At 40.2% G+C, this 19576-nt stretch overlaps 1 protein-coding gene across 10 annotated transcripts in view; it reads right to left on the reverse strand.

Moving 5' to 3' along the window:
* The window catches only part of LOC110954494 (band 4.1-like protein 1), a 98754-nt gene that overhangs the window by 72942 nt on the left and 6236 nt on the right, over positions 1-19576 (reverse strand). The window lies entirely within an intron of this gene.

Genomic DNA, 19576 nt, shown 5'->3' on the forward strand with positions numbered 1-19576 from the left:
TACCCTTCAAGGTGAGGCCGGTGCCGAAACCAAGTTCATAATGCAGTGTTTCCTTGCTTCTTTATGATGTTCAACCATAGAAAACTACATTTTAGACCTTAGAGTTTCTGCTGTTATCAGTGTTGAAATGAACATATTACATATCCTTGCATCATTCCTGTCATCTTTGCGGTGTGAAAATTGTCAGATGTAGAGAAAATGAGAATAGATGCATTAACTTGGCAAGCACGACTGGTTACTTGTTAGAGAGAGACCTAGGTTAAAATTTCAGACCTGCTCCCATGAGGAATCGACACGATCTTGAGATATCTTTGTGGGTTTTCTCTGGCTTCGGCTCGATTGCCTGGCAGAGCAGAATGGCTGACCTGTGCTCCTATGATGTCAGAATAGGCCAAATGCAGAGGGCAAATTCACCCACAGGATCACTTAGTGTAAGTTAACTTTTTGCGAGTTGCAAATAACAACTGACGATTTCAGTTCACTCTGCCCGACCTTAATAAACCTGCGCTGACACATGAAAGATGGCACCGCTGCAGTTTTTAGATTTTGACTCGAATTACGCACACCCCGGGCTGTTGAAGAGCTATTGTAATAACCTTGAGAAGATGGCTAAATTGAGATTCTATCAAAAAAGTATGAAGGATGACTCAGTGGCAGACACCTCTGATTGATGCAGCATGATCAAAAAGCCTCACTCCAAATCTGACATTGATCTGCGCTCCGCTTCCCGCTCTCGACTTCTGCCGAAGTCTGTTCAGTTGGGTAAACAAAGGAGATGGCTAATAACCTGTCACCCTGTTTAATCAATGTTCCCTCCAAGGCTGGCCAAGATACCCACGTCACATCAATACAAAAATCAGTGAAGGTTGGAAGGGTGACTGAAGTGGAATGCTGCCCGGAGAGGGCATAAGGTGGAAAAATGAGAGGGGCTGGATGAATACTGAGAGAGAGAAAGTGGCTGGATGGAGTATTCTCGAGACAAATCAAGTGCAACTCGCCTGGACTGCTTCAAATACAGCAAGCGTCCATAGGGTGGTAGCTGCAATTTAAGGGCTAAATCTTCAGTTTAAGGGCTCTTTTAAAATTCAGTTTTCATATATTGTAGAGCTGGATATTGACACTGATGTACTGAATTTTTTAAGATTTGATTCTAGGTGATTCAACTGACTGCAATTCTGCATAACTTACTTTAACCTGGGAACTTGAATTTCTCCGTCCATCATGAGGAAGCAGAGCCGCTGCTTTACTTAGATTATAAAATTGCAAGTACACATTTGCCACTTACAAAACTGTAAACCAAAATGCGCTAACATGGAAAGCTATCAAAGACTGAGTGTTTGATTTGTCCACTGTTAATACGGGTATCATTATGAAATGTTTCAAAATGGTGAAATTCATTTACTTTCGCAACTGCTTTGAGGAGTCAGCTCACTAGTTTATCTGTTTGGATTTCACCAACCTGATGTCTGCAGACAGCTAACAGGCTAACGTTAGCTACAAAACGGATAAGGACACACTGATATACAGCTTGCACATCGCTTTAGTCTGCGTACTTGGGTTCACCTTAAATCAAATCAAAAAAGATCTGTGTGACACTTAGTGTGTCCTTTTCATTGACATTATGCTACAGAGCCTGGAAAACATCATTGAGATCAAAGGAACGACACAAGGCTGGTTTAAATCATCTTTATCGGATAGATTACAGTTTGTTCGTGGTCAATGATGATGCTTCAGCTGCCACAGAGTCCTGACAGGAACTATAAAGAGAGATCGTATTTCATTTCTCCCACATTAGCTTCTCTTCACTAGTTCCAGTAAAATCCGGAATCAAGTTTAAAATCCTTCTCATTACATACAAAGCTCTTAATGGCCGAGCTCCATCCTATCTTGAAGGCTTCACAGTATCATTTGCTTCCAACAGAGCACTTCGCTGTCAGAGTGCAGGCTTACTTGTGGTTTCTAAAGTTTCACAAAGCCGAACGAGAGGCAGAACCTTCAGCTATCAGGCTGCTGTACTCTACTCTCCATCCAGCTTCCAGTCTGTGTTCAGGAGGCAGACACTCTCTTTACCTAAAACTTTTCATAAAACTTTTCATAGACCATACAGGTAAGGCTGGCTCAGGTGACCCTGAACCATCCTTTATTTATGCAGCTGTAGGCCCACACAGCTCAGGGACCTCCCATAATGCACCTCTCCTCTATTTTCACCTCTCCATAAATTATTGTGCCAGTTTATTCTCCCCACTGTTGCCCAACATGACTTAGGATTTGCCGCTATAGCTATGAAATGGTTACGGCTGTTTGGTACATTATAAGACAACCAGAGCTAGCTGCCATCTACAATCACCATAACTATTTTAGGAGAATTTCTAGGAAAAACAACAGAACGATTTCACCAAGTGGCTGTTCAAATGACAAAGTCCTCTATAGCAGCAATAGTAATGACAGGGCAAGTAAGGTTACACTATTACAGCACAAAGCTTCAAAGTCTTTGCAGGGAGGAGGTCTGGGTCAAAGGATGGGACAAGAAGACTTCAGATTTGTATAGGGAAGAAAAGCATTTGTTTCTCGTTTCTTACAGATATTCAACATTGTTTTGTTTTTCAAATTACAACAATGATCGTATTTATCATCCCAACTCTGACATTGAGGGTCCCCCATAAACTTAATAGTATACATAAATAGTATATAGAAATAGTCATTTTTAGCCCAAATCACAATGTTTTTGTGCCTGCAAACCAAATCTTAATCGCAGTGTTGTCACATTATAAAGTTGGCTTCTTTTCTACAGTGATTTGAAAGCACAGATAAGCTGTAGTCTCTAGCTGATCAGAAAAGAGGCAATAAGGCAATAAGTAAAGCCATGAAAATGACACTTTATGGGGCAGTTACTAATGATGTGTTTTGTTGTTTAACTGACAGTCTTGTCTGAAGACAACCAATGTATCCAGAAAAGTTTCTGACTGAAAATATGTATTGTGTTCATTGTAATGCCTTGACTTTCCCAATGTAACATGTTATGACCAAAGCGTACCTTTAGTGCAAGTAATCTCACTTTTGAGGTAGGGCATTTACTGTAAATGTAACATGTTCACATAAAGAGCCATGGTCTGAATGTGTCAACAAAATATACATGTTATATTGAGTACTTGGGAGGTTCACAGTCTGTCGAGGTCTGTCAAGTTCAGTTTCAGTCACCTTTCCTGTTCTGCAAACCTGTCAGACATCACATGCTGCAAGACAGAATTATAGGCATAAAGGAGCACTGTTGGTCCACCAATGCTGGAAACTACTGCATTAAAAGAAAATCAGTGTGCTTTTTTAAGAGTTGATTTATGAGTTACAAAAACATGCAAATCTTGCCCTCCTGTCATTGTAGCGCATCAGTTCTATTGCCACATGGAAACCTAGTAACTCAAATTTGAGCGTATTCCATTTTATACTTGACTTATTAACAGAATTGAACAGCTTGCATGGCCCATTACTTGCGCTTACGTTTTAGAAAATGAATTTTAAATCAATTATATATTTTTTTTTTCATTTGCAGAGTTATCAATCTGAAAGCAAGGCAATTTTGGTTCTTCCAAAATGGGGAAAGAAAAACAATTTTGGGGAACAATAGTCTTTGACAGTCCATGCTTGCAGCCACACACACATACACACACCCACACACACTGCAGCAATCTGCGGAACTTCTGAAGCAACAAATTCACAGATATAATTATTTGAATTAGATGAATGGTTTGTCCTTAATTTTGCACTGATGACTGCTCAAAGGCAGGAACAGAACACATGAGCACTAATAAACTGCTGCAGCTCCCTCACTGTCACCAATCATTTGAATGACAACATTTAATGTGCTGGAGCCATGTTGTTTCCATCTTCAGACATTAAATATTCATGCAAACACAACAAACCTGCACCGGACAGCACTGGTTGAAAAATGGATAATCACCCTTAACCATCAAGTATGAAAAATCTGAAAGTATAATGTGAGTGAATTATTCATGTGGGCATGACGAGTGATGATAAAGGAATACAAGATGTACATGAGCCAGCACACAGAGAGGTGATGCCCCGCTGAGCTCATTCATCTTCCACGTTGAAAAGAGTCACCAGTCATGTGGCTCCAGTAAGGCTGAATTATTCCAAGTGAGATGCCACAGAGTCTATAAATATTAGACTGGGAGCCATTTCGTTTGTTGTTCAAAATCCCGATGACATGATGTTGCCATCTTGAATGAGGCTGCGACTATGTGGCAGTTATACAGTAAATTATCAGCCAAAGGCTACAAAGAGGCATCAGCACAAAGCTTGTTGGGTCTGTCCAAGTCACAGAGTGCCCATTTGTTCTCCACAGACAGCCAAACTAAGTGCATAAGCATAGATCAGCATTAAACTGAAAAATATTTAATTCCATTAGAGCAATGACAATTGATTTGGCATGGAGAGTTGCTTCTCATTAAGGAGAAGCAGATCATTTAAAAACGATTGAGGTAAGTGTAAGTTCTGCAAACTTTTTAGAAGTGATGGCACATTGAGTTTTGCTACACTACAGTGGAAAAAGCAGGCGAGAGGAGAGAGTGAGGGAAAATTTAATATCTATTATTTTGCACCTCATTTCTGACACTTTACTGAGCATGAATTCCTACATGCTAATTGTCAGCCCAAAAGGTTAGACTGCCTGGTGTGTGAAGTGCAATCTGCATGCATAGGGCCATATCTCTGCCAAGAATTAATAGAATTACAACAGCTCTGCTCTCAGCCACACTAAGAAATAACCAAATGTTCTAAAATCCTATTTGGTCTCCTTTATTCAGCTGTACTTTCTCCTATCTGCAGCCTTTCGAGTCCAATGGAACCTTCTATGTACTACAGTTGAGAGTCTTAACAATATTATCTGCCAGTTATATCAGCATATATTGTGTCTGATAAGCACCAGTTTTTAAAAGGTACAGCCATAATGCAGAAAAAGATGCTTTGGGTAATATAGAAATGTCTTCACACAGCAGATCCAACTCCATTGCTAACAATATGCTCAGCACTGTCTGCAGCACATGTAGCAGAGTATGCATCACAGCTAAGCAGACAATGGCACGGAGTCAAGTGGTGTTAAGAACTGCTGGAAATGTAATAAACAATGCTCTATGATTTTCCCTTTGTTATTACCTCCTGGAAATTGCCATCAGCGCCAAAAATCCTGTGTCATTCAGGATCCATTAGAATCACATCATCAGGCGCCCAGATAGCTCAACTGGTTGAGCGAGTGACTCATGTATGCAGCAGCCTGGGTTAGATTCCAGCTCACGGCCCTTTACTGCATAACTTCCCCACATTCTTCTCCCTGCTTTCCTGACTGTGCCTATTGAGTAAAGCCACCAAAAAAAAGCTTAAAAAAGAGAAAAGAATCACATCATCAAGCCCCATTTCTCACATTACGGACACTATCAAACCCAGAGAGAAATTTCACTAGATTCTACAGCTTCTTTTGCCTTGAAGTCAGCACCATTTAACTCACTGTTTTGGCTCAGAGCCCTTTACTATTGTGATCTAGTCTCACTGCGCTCATCACCGCTTCCAATTAGTTCTAATGAAAAACCTCTGAATGGCCTACTGTGCACTACCTGCCCACCGGTTAGAGACAAGCTGGTGAACACAATGAAGCATTTAGCGGCTCGATATTTTCCTCACACATTGCTTGAGATCAAAACAGAGATAAAAAGAACATGACGGACATAAACAAGCTTGCTGACAAATGCTACCAGAAGAAAATAAAATGCATTATTTTATTATCCACCCACACCGTCAAGGAAAACCACTCAACTTAGGGTCATGCAACTTTTTGTAAAGAGCATTCTTAAACTTAAAATGCATTCAGAAGAAAAACTAAGCAGTGAGTAGGACTTAGTGGCATAAACACATGAGAAAAATAAAACCTTCTCTAGAACTAGTGCGTAGTTTGTCCATTCAAGGCTACTGTAGAAACACGGTAGTTCAATATGTTCCCCTTGGAGATAAACAAAGCTAACAAGAAACAAATGTTAACTAATAAAAGAACGGAATTAAATATTTAATATCCTCTGTCCGCTAATTGAGTCCCCAAATCTTACACACTGGACCTTTAACTTGGTTGAAGTCACTATATAAGTTTGCAAATGCTCCCTTTTGGCGAGACATTTACAGTTTTTCATTTGAATGCATTTAACTCAGTATTCCGGTGAGATATCAGCCGTATCAACATCACCTCCACCCTCCACCTGCCCTGCCCTGCTCTGAGCTCCTTCTTCTGCTGAACCGGCAGCGGCGTTTCTCCCTCGAATCTCATTACTTCATCAGTATGCCTCCCCTGCATTATCATTTCTTTTCCGAGCTTGTTAATCACAGACAAATCCTATCTATGAACCGGAGCTGCTGCCGTTCTGTCCTTCACGCAGAGATTTGGTCTTGAAACACAGTCCCAGGTACTGACTGCGTAATGAGCTGCTGTTGGTGAATTAAGAGCTAAACACATACAGGTTGCACAGTTTAATGAAATGTGCAGTGCAAATTTGCCTGCACTTTTAATGAACTTTAATGTATCTCTAATAGAGTGCAATGCCACAGTGGTTTGGTCACTGACAAGGGGAAAAAAAAAAAGAAAGAGTGGGAGACACCAGGTGGAGCAATGTCTTGTTTCCTGGAGGGAAGAGAGCTCGAATGATGGAGCAGGACAATGCACTGGAGTTACAGGGGTGCAGCTCTATTAACCTTTCACACCACTGCCGAGGTTGTGAATCTAAAAAAGGTACCCAGAGGCAGCCAACAGCACTAGAGAACAGGACGATTTGTGGGAGGTGAAGAGAAGTACACAGTACAAGATCATTGTGGCCGCACTGAATGTTCGATTAGTAGTTTGCTTGCAGAAGTGTGTCTATTTCCAGTCTACAAGCCAGTCTGAAAATCGGATGTGAATATGAATTAGGGTTACATAAACATTGATCCTTGAATCATGGGACTTCCTGATGAGTTCCGTCTTTGCTTTACCCAGCTTCTCCACGGGTACGTTCTGCTTGACGCCTCACAACACAGAGAAATTAAATACGAACATTTCAAACAGAGAAGGATTGCTTCAATTTTGGCCGCTCCAAACATGAAATATTAAAAATGTGAACGTAATAAGTATGAATTATGAATATGGTTGTCTAGCAGAGTGTAGAGGGATTAAGTGATTTTATAAAAGAAAGCAGAGAAATGAACGATGATGGTATTGATCTCAAGGAAATGTAAAATGTCATGAAGAGGGTTCGAGTTTTCTATGTTTTTATAGTTGTTTATCTATTTGAAAACTGTAATGGCATTGGACACGCCACCTCAGCTGAAGTTATGTGGTGGCGTACGGAAAAGCAACTGTACAAAGTCTGCACTGCTGATTACATTTTTCAATAACAAGCATTTATCCATTCACGGTCTAGAATTGCATCTAATAAACACATCAGTCTCGTTTACCACTCATTCTAAAAAAGTATGTGGTAGACACTGCTTAGCATGTTGTTGAAATAGATGGCTCCCATATTCCTGTACACAAGTCCATGATATGGCTATTTCTGTTTGTAAAGTATGTTTCTTCTAATCAAGACTGATTCTGATACATCTTGTTCACAAAAACCCTTAGAAAAGCTTAGCATAGCACAAAAAAAATGGAAACATGAAAAGTAAGACTTCCTATCAGTCTTAATATAAACCATCATATTTTTATCCAAATGTGGCACAAAGTTTGACCAAATTTCCAGAAAATCCAAATAAAATGCAAAATAATGCATATTTCCATCCACTAACATAATGAAGATGAACAGCTGGTGGTGCTAATTCTCCAGCAAGTGCCATTCATCCACAGTGAACGAAGAACAAGATGATCTAATTGAAGATCACCGAATGGAAACGATGAATTGTTGGTGCTAAATTTGACCAATCACAGCAGAGCGTTCCTCCCACTCCGGCTTCTGCAATCTGGCATCAGCCACGATAAATAACCACATGGAAAGCATGATGATATCTGGCATTTCTGTTGGTTTCTTGTGTTAATTTGAGTTTCCCTGTTGCTCCATACAAAGGCTGATATGCCCGTCTGATGTTTTTGTCTGATGCTACTTCTTGTCTCTGCAATGAAGCAGGAGACTGAATGACCAAAAAAAAAAGCTGTTTCGTACATGGGATATGCAACGTTACTGTCTCAATCTGTTAAGGTAAGAACATTCTGTCACTTAGACAGGTAAGTTTAATGCTGATGTTCCTGTAGAAAGCCAAGATACATGAAGACATGACATGAGACTGGTCAGTACATCTAGAGACATAATGTATATAATGATGCAATAAACAGCAAGATACTAAATCTAAATCTGCTATGTAACAGATGATTTAACTGCAGTGCATAATATGAGGTGGATGAGGAAAAGTACACAGTATGATGTGCCATTAGAGTCTAATCCATCCTATCTCAATGTTTTGTTTTGTTTTTTGTAATAATTACAAGTAGTTCATGAAATCACTGGTGATATTCCACATGTCTCAATGCACCAAACTCACTTTGGAGATGCTGAAAATTGTTTCCATGACTGTTTGATGCTGCAGGTATGCAAATATTACTTGGTCTGACCTATTCAGATTGCCATCACAACTTTAACAGGAAAGCCAGCAGACCAGTTCAGACAACAAGCCAACATGCTGAGATGCTTTCAGAATACCAGAAAGGAGTGCATGCCATGTGGGCGGAAGGAAAGCAGATAAGGTTGCTTTCCAATATGTCAAACTGTTGCAAAAATCCAGGTGGCGGCTCTTCAATCTCATTCCAGAGTTTAAGGCAACCTCTGCCAGAAATTCATGGTTGGCTGCTTGGGAAACAACATTAAAGGTACAATCCACCATCTTAGTGGCTGCAATAAGACACCTCTAAAAAGCAAAGCGAAATTTCTTTCATCCAGTTTGCTCTCAGGCTAAGCAGCAAGTGACCTGAAGCACTGACTTATCCATCCTTAAACGCAGTCCAAATCTCTAAACAAACATTAGCCCGGCTGCTTTGTTAAGTGTGAAAGCCGCAGTTAATAGGAGGTGTCAAATTGAATTAAACACTTGATTTAGTTTTGTCACTGCTGTATCCCAATCCAGCTCCCAGGAGTTTCATTCGGTGTAAAACCCTGCCCTGTGGGAGAGAGTTATTTAATATTTTGTGGAAGAAAAAAAAAATGTCAGGCGTGATTTATCCTTTTTTGCGTGCAACTAAAGAGCTGAATGTGTGGATATGCTGGTAAAAAAGCACTACTGCCTGCTACCAAAACACAACAGAAATATATATAATCCACAGCGATGTTGTGACAGTGTACTCCCACATCTGTTACGCAACACGGGCAAATGCAAACCACTTTACAAGGGAGGCTTTTATGGTGAGAGCACAAGAGAAATAAATAAGAGCAGAGACAATAACTTGAAGATTTCTTGAGGCTTTCATTGTTTATGGATTTCATTTTCCTCCACAGAAATAATTTCCAACAATGATCTTTTCATCTTATATCTTTCCAAGCAAGTACAAACTCTGAATGCAACACCAGCCAACCTTTGCAAAAAACATATCGCACTATGTTAACTAGAAAACACTGCTCTTGTTCTGCACAAAACAACTTAAATCCAAAGGAGTATCAGAGAATTTAGTCAAAGAATCCAGCACTGTGGTTTCTCTCACTCTCCCTTTTTATAGAATGCAGATGAAAGGATGGAATAATTTCCATAAAATCAACATATCTGTATCATTACTGAATGACATAAATGCTTTTAGACTTTCTGGCAATATTTAATGGCATTTTTCTTCCATTTCTAAAATAATAGTGGTTCCTAATATAGCACTGAAATCTACGTGAGGACAGCCATGCTTACATCAAACTGACACTGTGGGTGTAAAAGCCCTCATTTCCCAGTGTTAAACCTTTATTGTTTTTTTCCAGGTTCGCCTTCCTCCGCGTTGTGTGACCATCATTTCGACAGCAATTTTATAGCACGAATCCAATACTGGTGCACAAAGCCCCAAATACCAAATCCGGATGGTTTTCATGGCCTGCATTTCACCTCTGTCCTAGCCTGGCATCGCCAAACAAATTAGCCTGAAACCTCTCAGTTAATTTCTCTCTGGTCAATTTCCAGTGAGCGTTATCAACAAGCGCAGAGCAAAATGCCTCCGGACGCAGATGAACAGACCCACAACCAATCAAATGTGATTTGGGGTCTGTCCGATTATCAGACCTAATGTTTACCATTTTTACTTCTTCTTTGGCTTTTCCCTTCATGGGTCGCCACACCAGATCATCTCCTTCCATCTAACCCCATCCTCTGCATCCTCTTCTCTCACACCAACTACCTTCCTGTCCTCTTTCACTGCATCCATAAACCTCCTACTTTGGTTTTCCTCTAGGCCTCCTGCCTGGCAGTTCAAAACTCAGCATCCTTCTACTGATATATTCACTATCCCTCCTCTGTACATGTCCAAACCATCCCAGTCTGGCCTCTCTGGCTTTATCGCCAAAACATCTAACATTCGCTGTCCCTCTGATGTACTCATTCCTGATCCTATCTATCCTGGTCACTCCCAAAGAGAACCTCAACATTTTAATCTCTGTTACCTTGAGCTCTGCCTCCTGTCTTTTCCTCACTGTCTCTAAACTATACAACATCTCTGGATTCACCACTGTTTCTTGAAATTGTCCTTTCATTCTTGCTAATACTCTTTTCTCACACAACACACCTGACACATTTAAATACATTTTTAACAATGTGCTATTCTGGCTCCATCTATAGTCACTGCTCTTTAGTCTGGACCAATGTCCCGCCCACAGCACTACCTGACTGGTTACATCTTACAAGTAACAGCCAATCAGCACTAAAGGCTAAATGTAAAAACGTTCCCTTTTAATTGAACATAAATGTCATTAAAATGTAATGTACACTTTGTGCTATTCTAAATATTGACACCAGTATTTCCACTTTTGTATCAAATATATATCAAATCCCAATATTGATTACTAATAGGTTGGTTTCGGCCCCTGCTATCATGCTAAGTGGTGTAAAAAGTTTGAAACAAGTTTGAAGCCCGGTTGTTTGTTCGTCTTTTAGAGAAAATCTGCGATGTTCTTCTTTTAATACTGACCTGCAGATTGAACAGACCATTCAACATTTGTGGCAGCCATCTTGGTTGTTTACAAAAGTGCCTCAATAGTACTTCTTTGTAAAGTCCTCAAATCAAAGTCACACTCTAAAAATGGTCGTGTCTGGTCTGACATGGACAAAACTGCTTGGAAATCTGTGTGAACAGCCACAGCAAATAAAACATGAGCTCTCAGACTCATCTGTGTTCTTCAGGCTTTTCACAACTGTATATCTGTTAGATGCTTATTCTCATGTGTTTTTGTGTCAGCATCCCTTTCTTATGTCAACATATTAGTGGCTCTTCCTCCGTATACATTTCAGATGTTTGGGATGACCTGTTGAGCCCATCTATTACTTACAATCAGGGAAGTAAGCTGTGAGCCAGAGTTGTATTGATATTAGTGGGCAAAACAGTTTCATGGTCTACCAATTTGAACAATCTGATATTTTGAAATGACACACTGCATGAAAATTGGCCACATCAGGGAAGCCAAACAAGAAATTCTATTCAACTAAACTGAACTGAGCTGAATTAAACTGAATTGAATTGAACTGAATGAACTTAACTGAACTGACTTTAACTGAACTAACTGAATTTAAATTTACCTAAACTGAACTGAACTTACCAAGCCTGTTACAGAATCAGGAAACAAGTTGTCTTCTTGTGTTTGACCTGTGAATTACTTTAGGAATGAAGAAGAGGATCACTGACCAAAACCAGCCTCATCTCTCCTCGTACCTGAATTAGCCTATTCATGGTGATGACACTGCAATAAGGTCATCTGAGGTGACACTTCACATACCACGTGCACCTTTCAGCCTGTGTGTTTCACCAAACTACTACCTTTGCCCAGTGCAGGAGCTGTGGGAGCTGTTCTCTTCTTTCTACACTTGAACTGACCGGCGTCCAGTTCGACGGAGGATCACAAGCAGATCATAGGGGACTGAAACAGGCATTTCACCCTGAGAGCACAAAGAGAGAGGCGGTGGGCACGCCTCCAGTCCCCAGCTCAACTCCACTGTTTGTACAGAGCCATTCATCTCCTTATTAGGATCAGTGCTGGGGCTGAAAGGAAGCTACAGGAGCTCTCTGTGTTATTGGTGTCAGTGTCAGAGGATTTGCAAAGATGCTGAACAAGGCGCTCAGTGCTATTTGTTTACGTATAGGCAGGGACGGGCACAGAGACCGAGGCATTTTAGAGTCGTCTTTTAAACTTTTGTGGGCAGAATCATTCATTTGCCAAGCGCTACAATTGCGCAGACAACACAGTGTGGTTTTGCTAAATGGCAGCTGAAAGCCAACACCGATCGTCTTAATCTGTAAACCGGAGTTTTTGGCAGTGGTACATTTGTTGTTGGCATAAAAGTGTCTGGTGAGATTGCAGCACGAAAACTGCTACCAGAGGGACATCAATCATGGCATGAATTATAAAGGAGCCTCTCATTATCACTGCCAACATAAAAACAAAAGAGAGAAGGGGGGGGGGAAATCGATGCATGACAGAGAATTCATGAACGATCAGTATGTGCGGAGTGAAACATTTTATGTCGGCCAGCAAAGGAGGCTATAAAAACCGTGGAACAATTAGAGAAAAGCCTTCAGTTTAAAAAAAAAAAGAAAGAAAGAAAGAAAACATTGGACTATCACAGAGGGAGCTGCTGATACCAAAACAATGAGTGGTTTCCGTTGCCGAGAGAAGCCTTACAGCTTTTTGAGTGCAGGCTGGGGGAAAGGGTCAATGTGGGGCGAGATAACAACAAAAACACAAGTATGATCAATAAAACGACAATTTTAAGCAGGTTGGACCACCTTAAAGTACCTCCCCACACCGGCGCAGCCTGCTGAACGCAGTGACTCTGCGATGCTGTTGTCAGCTGTACTGTTGGTTTAGTACTAGCACACAAGGACACCTCACATTTCTGCTGCAAACTCGCTGAATATTTTCACAGGCAAGCCCGCTGCAGACGAGAGCACCTGCTGATTATAAATCAACAGCCTCATTAATGAAGCGAGAAGACACATATTGGCACACTGAGGAACAAGATAGTAAAGAGGAACAGCAGAGCATGCAGCTGATTCAGCTATGATGGATATACATAGTAGCAGAATATTTACAGTTAACTCACAGTGAGCTAAAAATGGCTCTGTGGCTCTTAAATACTAAAAATCACATGGATGCTTGTGTCATTTTTGTGCCTATTTATAACTAAATGTGTATTTTTGCAGTTTTAAATGCAACAAAAGGGATTTTTTTCCATTTTGAAGGTCTCAGTTTTATACTAAAATCCTATTTCTGCCAGTTTAAAGTTCACTGCAAAAGGTGGCAAGTCCCAACATCTGAACTGAATTAAACGACAACTGTGCAGTGTCTTCAGAATATAAAACAGAAAACAAATAAAGATTGTGACCAGACTCACCCATAATGTGTAGAAAAGCTGTACTTTCCACACCTATGCAGGCTGGTGTGTAGGAGAACAAACAATGGTTCAAAGTGAACCCCATCAGCACTTTGCAATGGATTTGTTCAGCAGCTACATTTCACTCAAATGACCTTCATCTAGCATTTCACACAATGACTGCAAATACGGCTGCATACAGTCAAGTGAAAAATAGGAATATCTCATAGAAACTGTTGATTTTTTTTGTCATATTTGGACAAGCAAATTTGTTCCTCAGATAAAAATGGTATACTTTAACAACACTGGAAGGAAAAACTGCCTTTTGAATTATTTATTCGGCAAAAATACAAAATACAATATTCTTCTGTGGATAGAATAAGTACTCACTTGACTTTGAAAGTTTGTGTTTATCAGAAATAACTTCTTGCAGCCTTTTGCATGACTGTCCACCAGTGTTTGACACCGGTTTGCTGAATATTTTTGACCACTCTTTCTGCAAAACTCCTTCTGTTGCTGATATTTGAAGGGTTTTTGCAAGTATTGCCTGCTTCAGATCCCCAAACTGTTACTGGGGCCAAACAATGAGGGGTTGGGACGATCGCCCCAAAAGATTGCGATCTTTTGGGGCAGAATTACAATCCATGTCCTGAATTTCAACTCTCCCTTCAGATTTACTTGAACCCGTCTGGCTGTCTGGATATGGAGCCTGTTAATTTGACTTAAAGCAAGTCTCATAATCTCTGTCACCTGTTTTTGCTCTGATTTTATCCTGAAAATTATAACTGGAGGTGGTTATCTGTACCACTTAGATGCTTATAAAGAGAACATGAGAACTGTGTTAGCTTAAGTTACAATATTTATGGCAAAATTCCTTCAGCAGCTGATGTTTTGAGAGTTTTGCTGCCTGTTTCAGATCCTCAAACTGTTACTGGGGACAAACAACACTGAGGTGTACGATCTGATCAAGACTATATGATGATCTTTTGGGATAGAATAACAATCCATAGCCTGAATTACAATTCTCTCCTTAGATTTAGATGAAACCATTTGGCTGTGTGGATACAGAGCCTGTTTATTTGACTTAATGCTAGACTCATAATCTCTGCTGCCTGTTTTTGCTCCATTTTTATCCTGAAAATATAACCTTACGTGGGTATGAGGGCATGAGAACTGCCTGAGCTTACCTTACAACATTTATGGATAGAAATAAAATCTCTGACAGCCTGCTGCCAGAGTAGCAAATTACTCAAGTAATTACTAAATTACTACTTTCAAATATACAGCCTCAACCAACCCCACACACCGCTACAATAATAGACTAGCACGGAAAACGGCAAAAAAGTATCACATTGTACAGCGAGTTAAATCAGTTATCAACTTCAGCAACATATGAAGTGAATAAACTTTAAAACAGACCATTACTAACCAGAAAAAAAACAGTTTAAAAACTGCACATAATGTCAGACTTTTGCACAGTCAACTGCCAAATAATGAATCTGCTGAGTGAATCAAACGACACAGAGGTTACATTATTAACCTACTCAAATGTAAACAGTAACTATTTACATTCACAGTATCTGATAAGAAGAATTCAGGGTGTTGGTCCATTTGCCCCTATTCTTCATTGGAAATGCTGCCTTCTGTCTACAAAGGAAGCTACGCCTCCAAAACAAGCAGTGAGTGGTAATCATTTCGCAACCAGTCAGGATTTTGCTGAGTTTAGGCGAAGCAGGGAGATTTGGTGAGGTGTTGTTTGTTTATTTAATTATGCAATCTGAATAATTCCTCTGAAAAACAGATCAAATTAAGATCATCGTGATAAGAGATCGTCTGGTCGCCCACCTCGACAAACAACTCCATCTCTGATTCATCAGTCCAGGGCACTAAAGGCCTCGCGTTTGCTTCTGTGTTCATTTGCAAACTGTAGTTTTGCTCTAATATATCCGATGGGCAGGAAAGGATTTTTTTCCTGGCATGCCTCCCATGCAGGTCACATTTGTGCATCTCTTTCTGATTGTAGATTCAACATTTTGACACAGACAACTGCAAATGTTGGGGCTTTTTTTTTTTTTTTTTTTTTGAAATCAAACACTCACTCTGCTCTTGGGCTGAATTTAATTGAGTGGCCAGTCTTAGACAAACTGGCTTGAAATCTGTGCCACTCGTAGATGACTGTCCTCACAATAAAAATGATTTATTTGAGATCATTTGGAGATCTTTTAAAAGTCTTGCCAGACTCGCAGACATCCGCAACATTTTTTTTTCCCCCAAGGACTTAGAGAGCTCTTTAGATGTTGGCATGATTGCACCACGGATTTCACTAGCAAAGAGGACAGCGGAGGTTTAAATAAACTCCAGCCTTGTTACAGCTGAAGGACGTTCTAATCATTGGCACCTAATCTGGAACTGCAGATTCTAATTTTCGCTTTCAATATTGTCTCATTCCTAAAATAATAGCGTGTCATTTTTTGACAAAAATGATTTTTTTCTGCCTAAAACATCTCCTCATGATGCTGGCCACCTCTGATAGAATCACATACATCCTCAGTTCAACAGGTCATGTGATTCTACCTCTGTAACATAATATTATATAATATGATATTTGTGTTTTCTGACAAAATGACAGACCATTAATTTAAGAGGGTATCGATATGAAAGTGAAATAAATGTGCTGACTTTTTTCTTGTGGCTGATACTATTTCTTTAAAATATGAAAATGTGTCCATTTTAGATATCATCTGTTTGTGTATTTAACCTTTATTAAGAGGATCTAAAGCTTGTTTATTTGGATATGTTGAAAAAAAATCAACTGTTTCACATGACTGCATACTAATTCTCATTAGCTGCATGAAAAGCCCGATGAAGCGCTCTTGAATGAGATATCTACTGAGTTTTTGCCATGTTCTGTTTTGTTTTGACAGATTGTTCCATTAAAAATGCATCTTTACAGACTCTAATTTGAGGGCTTCCCCATTATGCATAAATGCAGAACCAAATCTGAAAAATGCCTTTTCTAATAGCCAACAAACTGCAATAGCACACATGGGTCCAAATATGTCTTTTTTCCACTACTACCTGTCAGCCTCATGCACTAATACATCATCACACTGTGGCCAGTATTACACTAATGTGATGATTTATTCCCACTGCAGGAAATGATGCAGTCATACTTCAAGTAACTGTGACAAAATTGCACATATTTGCAATATTCACTGTGATGGATCATCTATCTGGACAAAAGTTTTTAGTCAACACAAGCTGATTTTATTGTGTGCATACATAACTGTAAGACTCGGGACTGCCTGGAAGATGTGACTTTTACATTCAGTTATGTAAAATACAGTGATAATGTTGTGAAATATAAATGCACAGTATATTGTAGTAAAGTCACTAAACTAAACACTGGACTGATCCTGAGTGAAATTCAACAAACCAGCAGCATATTAAACATACAGAATATGTAGAAATAGGTGATAAGAGCAGAGCACACAGGGAGATGTAGAGAAAGAAAAAATAAAGTAAATGTACAGAATGTATATACTAAAGCTAAAAACTGTATAGATGGTATGCAAGTAGGCAGAAAAATATTTAAAAAAAATGAGAACTGTGCAATTAGTAATGTGCAAATAACCAGAGATGCCTATTCATTTCTGTCAAATAATGCCAGAAAACAATCATCAGAAGGTTTGTTCAGTTGTTTAGGAGCTGTTGCGTTGTATCACACAGCATTCTTTGTTGCAAAATTTAGATTATTCTAGGGGGGTTTTCTGTCCATGTTGATTTAAAGTTGAACGTTTTGATTGAACGTTCAAAAAATCTCCCCATAACACCATTTGGAAATAAGATCATGTGGCTCGGTCCAAATAGCTTTTAGATGGGCCTTGTGGTGAACCACAGCATGACGCGCTACAGCCAAGTATGAAAGGGTCAACATGACTGCTTGACTTCTGACAGAAGGCACCACATAAAGAAGATCTGAAGATATTCCTCACAGATGGCCTAATAACATTAAGTCTTGAAGGAGATTCAATGGAGGAATGAGTGTGTACACAACTTGTATGTTTTGCAACTAAGTCCAGATTGCCTGCGTGTGTGTGTGTGTGTGTGTGTGTGTGTGTGTGTGTGTGTGTGTGTGTACCGTACAGTTGATCCTTCACAAGGCTGAAAATAAAGCAAGTTGGTGCAGTAAACACAGAAAAACACACAAGACGTGGGGTAAATGCACATTCTCTGACTGTGAGTGTGCAAACTGTGGAGCAATGACTGTGGCTCTGCCTTCCAACCTGTCTGACCAGTTTAGACGACGGGACCCAGAGTCAATGGGAGAAGTCTGTGGATCTACAGACCACTGCAACAAACACAGGCAGCATGACGCTTCGCAAACACGTTTCTCATCAATGAGAAAACACTGAGTGCTACCCAGCCAGCCTGCATGCCGACTATACACCCACCAGCTTCGCTGGGCATTTGGTACGCAATCATCTCTCAGTCTAATTACCAGTGAAATATAATGCAGAGGTCAGAGTGTACCTGCGGTCCTTAGCTGAGCCGCATATCTCGTTAACTACGCAGAAGCAAATTTTAATCACAGAGCAGTTAAGCTGGGCCAAACTCAGCTCGATTTTTCCTGCAACATGCAACTTAATCATGCCGTAATAATAGTCAAGTCACCTGTGTTTTCCTCAGCAGCAGTAAGCAGGGTATTGTTTCGATTTTTTGCAACTCTAATCTCTCCAAATCCTGCTTTCCATGTCTTGTTTTTATGTGTTTTTTTTATATTTTACACCGAGATCGACCTTAGCACTTCCTCGATTCACTCAGGCAATCACACGGTGCAGAAGTGAGCACAGACGAACAATGGAATTAAGCCTTCCTCCACAACTGTTGAATGCAAATACTCTAATTAATGATTGCCAAGTGTGAAGTGGCCAAAAGAAAACAATGGCTGCTGGCTAGGTTTGTTGGAAGAGGCCAAAATAGCTGGAGAAAAAGTATTTCCACAGTAAGACCTCAGAAAGGGAAAGAATAAACCGCCTATAAAGAAATGGCAGCTGCTCTCTTTTCCCCACAAGAACCAACTTTGCCAGAAATATGATTTCTGTTTTACTGTGGGGAGGCGAATAAAAAGAGCAGCATTACCAGTGTTGGTGCACCACATCAAAGTCAGACAACAACATGATGAGTCTCATCCTTGAGCGGACGGGGATTTGTTCAAAGACAGCAGCGATGAAGAGGGAGCAGGGGAGACGAGTGTAGGTATGCAAAGGAAAAAGGAAAAAAACGGAGAACCTGCTGACTCACTGTAATCAAGCGCTGCTGCTGCTGCTCAGGGTAAAGCTTCCTGCTTCTCCTTCAGAAGGACAAAGTGATGCTTCTCAGCCACTGTGAAGAGCCATATGACCAAAGGTGGGAAACAGAATGGTGAAATAAAACTGTCTCACAGCATGAAATAGCTCCTCTTTCTCTATTCTCACATCTGAGTGCAGATGGAATGATGCAATCTGAAGAAGGCAATAACTCACCCGAAGCGAAGCTGTGTGACCGAAAGCTAAAAATAAAGCTCTGATCAGACAAACAGCAACACAACTGGCAGGAGGTGGAAGAGAGAGACCCTCAAAAGAAACAATAGGGAGGACAGAATAAGTGCGGGCACTGCTGCTGGCAACCCCCAGAGACACTTGTCAACAATGTGATGTTAGAGTCTGCCCCCTAACAAGATTTTAACAGGACTGCAGTGGATGCAGCATTCTGATGAGGCTTAATTCAATTCGCATAAAACAAAAGCACACAACCGCTGCGATTGTGCTGCCGGACTCAGCAGCGGTAATGTCGTGTTATCCTCTTTTGCTTGTTCCATATAAAGCTGACAAAAGAGCATGTAAATCAGAAAAAGATTAAGTCTCTGTGCATATTATGTAAACAAACACAGAGCTGCTGTACGGTTGTACTACAGATCCGGCTGCTGTATCAGCTGACAATCAATAACACAGAGCTACTCATCCCTTATCAG

This window comes from Acanthochromis polyacanthus, chromosome 5 (assembly GCF_021347895.1).
Source record: "Acanthochromis polyacanthus isolate Apoly-LR-REF ecotype Palm Island chromosome 5, KAUST_Apoly_ChrSc, whole genome shotgun sequence".
Taxonomy (NCBI): Eukaryota; Metazoa; Chordata; class Actinopteri; family Pomacentridae; genus Acanthochromis; species Acanthochromis polyacanthus.